Here is a 7,758-nt window from a genome sequence, read left to right as displayed (position 1 = left end):
TTTCACTTTTTACCAAGAAAGCGCGTGTTCTCAGGATAACCAAGTTAGCGCTGCAGCCCCACCTGCGACCACAGCGCTTCAGCTCCGCGGCCGGACCCGCAGAGCCGCACGCCCCGACCCCGCAGGCTGGCCGGGCGGTGGCTCCTCCAGGCCCTCCAGCCAACGGCAGCGCGCGCGGCACGTGCGGCCGCCCCGCGGGCTCGGCGGCGGGACAGCGCTCAGGCCACCGGCCCAGCTCCACCCGCCCCTCCTCCTCCCTCAGGGGTCAGAGCCCGCAGCGGCCCACGCGGAGCTGTCAGTGGAAGGAAGCGACATGCCACCACCGCCACCACTACAACCACCACCAGCAGTGCCCCCTACAACTACGACCACCGCAGCAACCACCACCGTCACCGCCCCACAACTACATCCACCACCACCACCGTCACCGCCCCTACAACTACATCCACCACCACCGTCACCGCCCCACAACTACAACCACCACCACCGTCACCGCCCCTACAACTACAACCACCACCACCTTCACCACCCCACAACTACAACCACCACCACCGTCACCGCCCCTACAACTACAACCACCACCAACTTCACTGCCCCTACAACTACAACCACCACCACCTTCACCGCCCCTGCAACTACATCCACCACCACCGTCACTGCCCCTACAACTACAACCACCACCACCTTCACCGCCCCTGCAACTACATCCACCACCACCACCATCACCATCCCTACAACTACAACCACCACCACCTTCACTGCCCCTACAACTACATCCACCACCACCACCGTCATCACCCCTACAACTACAACCACCACCACCTTCACCGCCCCTACAACTACATCCACCACCACCACCGTCACCGCCCCTACAACTACATCCACCACCACCGTCACCGCCCCTACAACTACATCCACCACCACCGTCACCGCCCCTACAACTACATCCACCACCACCGTCACCGCCCCTACAACTACATCCACCACCACCACCTTCACCGCCCCTACAACTACATCCACCACCACGACCGTCACCGCCCCTACAACTACATCCACCACCACCGTCACCGCCCCTACAACTACAACCACCACCACTGTCACCGCCCCTACAACTACATCCACCACCACCACCGTCACCACCCCTACAACTACATCCACCACCACCGTCACCGCCCCACAACTACAACCACCACCACCGTCACCACCCCTACAACTACATCCACCACCACCGTCACCGCCCCTACAACTACAGCCACCACCACCGTCACCGCCCCTACAACTACAACCACCGCCACCACTACCACCATCACCACCACCGTCACCGTCCATACAACTACCAACCACCACCACCGCCGCCACCACCACCCCTACAACTACCACCGACACCACCACCCCTACAACTACCACCGACACCACCACCCCTACAACTACAACCACCGCAACTACAACCACCACCGTCATCGCCACCATACCGCCACCAGCACCGCCGCCGCCGCCGCCACACACGCCAGGCGCTGCAGAGGTGGCCCCAAGACCGGGCCCGGATGGCAGGACGGCGGGAGGCGTCCTGGCACCTGCTCGCCCCCAGACCGGCTCTCGCCCCAAGACTCCCGACGGGGCAGCGGCGCAGCCCGTCTTACTTCGGACGCGACTCGGTTACCCTGGAAAAGCCGACTGCGTCCGCGCCCGCGGGACCGCCGAGCCCGCGCTCACCTGCGCCCGGGCGCTCACCTGCGGCCGCCCCTCGCCGCGCCCGCGCCGGCCTCCCGCCGCCACCGCGCGGGCCGCCGCCGAGAAGACGCCGCCAACTTCTGGGCCCGCGCGCGGGCGGGCGCCCGGGAGCCGCATTGTCCGCGGCCGGCGGGCGGAGGCCGGCGCCGTCCCGGCCGCTGCGGGTCTTTGTCCCGCCGCTCGGCCGCTGACAGCTGACGGGCCGGCCGGGGCCGCCGCGCGCGGAGGGAGGGGGCGCTGACGGACGCGGCCGAAGCGCCGCCGCGGGCCGCGCCGCCCGACACTCGCCTGCGCCGCCAGCCCCGCCTCGCCCAGCCGGGCCGGGACCGCCGCCCACCCTCCCTCCGCGCCCGCCGTCAGGTCGGCTCCGGCCGGGCGCCCGCTCCGGCCCCGCCGCGCGCTCGGGAATCCTAGGGCCCGCCCCGCCCCCGGCCCCGCGCCCGCCAATGAGCTCGGCCCGCAGGGGCAGCGCCGGCCAATCACGTTCCGCAGTGCCCGCCAGGCCCCGAGCGGGCAGCCAATAGGAGGCTACTTCGGCGCACGCCCGCCCCGATCCTTCGGGAGCCAACGGCCGGGAGCCGCGCGCCGCCGGCCCCGCGGGGCGAGGGCAGCCGAGCCGGGCCGGACCGGGCCGGGGGCCGGAGTCGGCGGGGGGCCGGGCGGCAGCTCGGCGCGGGGACGCCGGGGGGCGGGCGGAGGCGGCAGCGCGGCACGGCCACCGCCGGGCGCCTCGCCCTCCGCGCGCTTGGACTCGGCCCGGGAAAGTTCCCGCAGGACGGGGCGCGGGCTGCGCGCACGTGGGCGCCGCTGCCGGGACGCCCCGCGGACGTCGGCGCCCAGGTGCCGCACCTGCCTGCCCGGGGCGCGCCCGCCGACGCGCGTCTTCGCCCTTGCCAGCTGCCGGAGCCCGGGCGTCCGGAAACCGCTTCCTTCTGTCCCGCCCCAGGACGCAGGCCGTCTTGCCACCCAAAACTTTTCTTTCTGGAAGGAAGGAAGTTGCATTCAAGTATGAAAATGCAGGAGTTTGGGATGCAAGTGGTCTTGTGTGAGCTTTAGTTCAGTTGTAGGGCACGGTATTCTTGAGTGCAGGTCAGATGGAAGCACTGACGCGAACGTCATACGTGTACATACAGGGAGAGAATCTTGAGTCCGCCCCTGGCTGTGAAGGAGTCTACCCCTTAACCACAGTGCTTTGCAGATAATAGGCTCTCTGTCGTTGTTGATTTGATGTGAATAGGATTACTCACTGCTTGTTGGGCATATAAGGTTTGTAAACTTTATTAAACTCTCCGCTGAACATGGACTACACCATAATGGAAACAGGTCTTGGTAACACGTTTGCCTATGTTAAAATCAAATCACGCTTATTTGTACTTCAAATAGCTGTCACGTTCAGTTTGTTTCTTCCAGCAATAAACTTTGCATGTAAACATTTCTGTACACATGTGACATGTTCCTTCTGCGTAAGTTATTTTGGTCACCAATTTTTTTTTTTTAAAGGATGATCTGTACAATAAACCACAAGAAAAAAAAGGAAGAGAGATATCAAACAAGTAAAAAAAGGCTTGTATTACTATTTTGTTTTCATGATTGAAACTCACCGCCCCTCCTCATTAGCTTCAAAGGGCAGCATGCACCCCAAGACTAAGTTTTGTCAAAAGACCCAGCTTTTGACTTGACCTTGAGCTAATCTCTAAATGACTCTCCCTTATGAAAGGACAATATCCCCGACTCCGCCTGCCTCATCCAGGTGCTGTGAGGTCCAACCAAGACAGTTTTTTGTCAATTTGTTTTCTATTAGATGTTGTACCAAGTGCCTTAAATGTGTTGTCCTCCTTCTATGCTTTTCTAGAAGCAAGTATCAAGATAATTGCCCACTAGCAGCCTATCGATATTTCCTCTGACTGCACATTTTTTTCAGTCTGAAATAATTTTTTGAGCCCATCAATTTTCCCTCTAACTAGTTGTGAATAAAACTCCTGCCTCAATTCTAGCACTTCCAGGTTTTTTTCTTTCTTTCTTTTCTGTCTTTTTTCAGTGGAGAAGGTGTTAAGAGAGAAATTTAATGTGTCCCATGACTGCCGACGTGCATAGTTTTATGTGGAAGTTGTTAATGGCTGGGTCAAATTTATACCCATCTAATCAAGTAATTTTTCAGGCATTTATTAGGGATTCACTTAAGGCATTTATGCTTAATTTTCAAAGAGGAAGGCAAATGCATATTTTTAGAGGTATTTCCATGTGTCATAATGTAATTTGTTTACTTTGTTCCAAAATTTGCAATCTAGTACAGAAGTTTAATTATTACTTCAAACAAATGTACATATGGTAACACTAGAATGTGAGATTTGCTAAATTTAATTGAACCAGCAGTTGTTATTTTCAACTAATTAACTGCGCATATTTCCTTTTCTGAGTGAAAATTGTGGAAGAATTGATCAATATGAATCAATTATGCATGACATTAATTATATTCAAGTCCAAACCAGTATTTGGTAATTTCTTGATAATTGACGAGTCCATACCCATTTATTACAGGGAATGAATATTCTATCCATTGTCTGGGCAGTCTTTGTGACTCCACCATGGTGATATTTCATTCACCAAATGATATTTTAGAGTTTTTCATCAATGATTTCTTGATGAAACAAGACAGTTGTCCAGTATGGAACAGGAGAGCTGTCACTCTTTTAGAGAGCTATCAGTTTTAACACATATTTAAACGTTCACTAGAGAAACTGTGATTTTGGGGGTAGTTTTAGCATTTGTAAGGATAATTTTTTTGAATACACAGACATAACATCTTTTATAAGTTGCATCACATGATCTGTGGTAATATGACTAATGATATTATTTTCACTGTGTGTTTACATTTAAGGTGCTGTCACCTTAAGATTACTTCATCAGTGAGTATAACAAATAACTGGATTCACTTCTTCTGGATTCTCACTATTGATATGCCTCTGGAATTTCTGCGTGTTTTGGACAAATCAATGTTTCAGGTAACTTCTCTTCAACTTACTGAGTCTAATTCACTCATTTGAAAATGATGTTATTAGGAATAGTGAAATAATATCTATATAGAGAAAATAGAAAAATAATTTGCTCCATTTCCCTTTTATTTCTGACATGGATGAGGGAAAATTTTTTTTGTGAACCACAACATCAGATCCCTTTAACTCTCCTTTTACAAAGCTTATATTTTTCTGATTTCTTGAACCTGACCGTGGAGAGTATCCTCACTGTGTGATGTATTTATGGCAAGAGTCTCTTATATGCATACAGAGAAAAAGAGAGAACACTCCAGAAAACACTGGTAATGGGCACACTAGACTTCCCTTCCCTTCTTATCTTGGCCCACAATCCCAAAGGAAAATTTCTTTTAGAGTTTAGTATTAGCAGAAATTTTGTTTCCCCTGAACTAAACCCTTACAGCGTCACCTTTTTATTTCGATTATCAGGAAGCTCAGAAGTAAATTTACAGCTCGATTTAGGAAAGTGTTATGGCCTGCTTAATTGTGATGTTTCATAAACGTAAGATTTACCTTATCTTGGTTTATTATTTTTGACTTATACATTACTAGCTTATATTTGTATGTATGCATTTTTTAAGCTATCTAAAGTACTTTCTGAAATGAGGTGAAGAATAAATGCATGAATAACATATTTTGGCCATACGTAATCCCTGGGTATGATGAGCTGAGCGTCACTTAAGCAGAACGTGTAGTGAGGGCAACAGGAAGGAGGTTGCTGTGGTTTTCCTTCACAGAGGAAGAGGAATCTGATGGAGAGGCAGAAAAGAATAGAGGTACATGATGGGGAAAATTACACTTCTTTTTTAAAGTTAAAGTTATAGGAAATATACACTTATGGAGGTTTTCTGGAAAATCAGGAGTTTTATTCAAAAATAGAATATTTGACTTAAATAGAAACTGAGCTACATATTATAAATTATGCTCAAGTCATGGTCACTTCCTTTGTTACCCATTAGTGGCCTTTATACTTAAGACAATAACCCCTAGAATATGTTTCAAATGCAATAAATCTTCTCACCAGGATCACTATACGCCTATTTCCTTCAATTTTAGTAGTCTCTTTTAGAAAATAAACAATGTATCCCCGTGTTTTCAAATAATATTCTACAATGGCTTTATTTTTAAAAGGCTTTTCCTGAGTAAGATACTGTCCTAGAACCACTGCAGGGCGTCATCTTATCATTTTGTTTTGTCTTATGAGATATATTTTAATTAACTATAAATTACAGGTCAAAAAGTCGTACGTCTTTTTAAAGTGGAGTCGTTTACACAAGGTAGGTGGCAGAGTCCCCTCCCTTCCTGGCCTGCAGCCAGCGTGCAGGAGGTCTCAGTGACATTAGGAGAGTTTCTATGGTGAGTGGTAGAAAACTCAAGTCAACCCCATTTAAATAGAAAACCTTTGTGTTAGCTCTCGTAATTAACAGCCGCTTTACAACCTAGACAAAGTAAAAGTGGATGTACAGCTAGCTGACAGAAGGTGGGGGGTGAAAGAAGGGAGCAGCAGTGGAAGAACGAATGGAGGGGGTAAGAGCCTTATTCCACAGAGGAGTGTTGAGAAACTGACTGACTATCGGACAAGAAACAGAAGTGCAAGTACATATTTCTAAATTACAATCAATAAAACTTAAAATAATAACATAATTATCAAAGTTACAGAGGTGTTGAGAAAAGGACTACAGTCAAAGAACTGAAACATCATTTAACATAGCTGAGGGTCAAGCACACAAAGAGAGATAGAGAGATGATAGATTGATAAATGATAGATAGGTGACAGGCAAAAGATAGATGGTAGATAGTTGAGACACTGATGGATGATAGAGAAAAATGAGTACATAAATGTATCAGTTATTTCATTATTTAAATTTCATATTTTTTCAAATAAGTTTATGTTTGTTTTCTGAAAGCAGATGTGGTCAGGAGACTTTTCATTTTGAGGGTGTTCAGTTGGGTGTGAGGAGGATTGTTATATTTGATTTTTTTTAAAACAAAGTGAATGTTCTGATGAAAAATTTCAATGTTACAAAAAAATCTTAGCATGAAATTTATTAAAAATAAATCATGAAAAAATAAATCTAAGGTATCAATATATGTTGGAAAACTACAATTGTAAAGTATTTAGGGTAGGATAAAATGGGATTTAGGACCCTGGTGTGCTGAAATATAAACATTGATCAGGAATATATATGGTGGTTTTGAGAAAGCAAATATAACGGAGATATAGTCAAATTATTTTATTTCCTTCACAAGCAATTCATAATATAGTGTATTTTCTTTTTTCTCCTTGAAAACAACTGTGCCTTTGGATCTCATAGATTCTAGTGCAGATTGGGTACGGGAGGATGTTTCTTAAATGCCTGTTTGTTTTTTGATGAAGTAATTGTATCATTTGAAACCATTTGACTCAGCACACAGGAAACTCAATAGAAAATGTGTTCAATTGTGGGTGTCATAGCTTGAGAAATGAATGAAAATTATGGAGAAGATTCTGTGGAAAGTTACAAAAGGAATTAGAAATCTGGAACATAGAATATTTGAGGAAATGACATTTTTGAGCTTTTGTGGTTTCAGGTTTTTCAGATAGAATTCATTGTTAATCTTCTATGCCAGTGAGGGAGAATGTTGGGACCACTGTGGAATGCTCCAGGGGGTCTCTGAGCATCAGTTTATCTTGGATAAGAGGGAAATCAGTCTGCTGGGCTTTCAGGCTGCATTGTGAATACTCAAAGGCAAGGAAAAAAGCCATTACCAGAAACCATGGAGGAAGAAAAGGTGTGTGTGGGGGGGGAATGTGTGTGCATGCGTGTGTAAGTAACCAGGCTGGATAAATGTTTGGATCACCACACAGCTGGGTCATCTGCCAGTTGATAAGGAGCAGGATAAATCTAAAAGGTAAGTCCAGAAAAATTAAACAATCGTGATAGAGTGTAAAGTTGTATTTTATAATATACTGTGCCATTTGAAGAGAGTATTTGTGGAAACTACTGAACTCTAA

At 47.9% G+C, this 7,758-nt stretch overlaps 1 long non-coding RNA gene across 2 annotated transcripts in view; it reads left to right on the top strand.

The window, feature by feature from the left end:
- Positions 1-6,377: 6,377 nt before the first annotated feature.
- Positions 6,378-7,758, top strand: part of LOC139045807 (uncharacterized) — a 49,758-nt gene continuing 48,377 nt past the window's right edge. The window contains exon 1 of one of the 2 annotated variants that reach the window (XR_011504908.1): positions 6,378-7,535. This is a non-coding gene — a long non-coding RNA (uncharacterized lncRNA). Of the gene's footprint in view, positions 7,656-7,758 lie in introns of both variants that reach the window. The other variant, XR_011504907.1, reaches the window with a different exon arrangement.

Source organism: Equus asinus, chromosome 8 (genome assembly GCF_041296235.1).
Source record: "Equus asinus isolate D_3611 breed Donkey chromosome 8, EquAss-T2T_v2, whole genome shotgun sequence".
NCBI lineage: Eukaryota > Metazoa > Chordata > Mammalia > Perissodactyla > Equidae > Equus > Equus asinus.
Note: the sequence above shows the minus strand (reverse complement) of the source record. Positions and strands in the feature narration are given on the sequence as shown.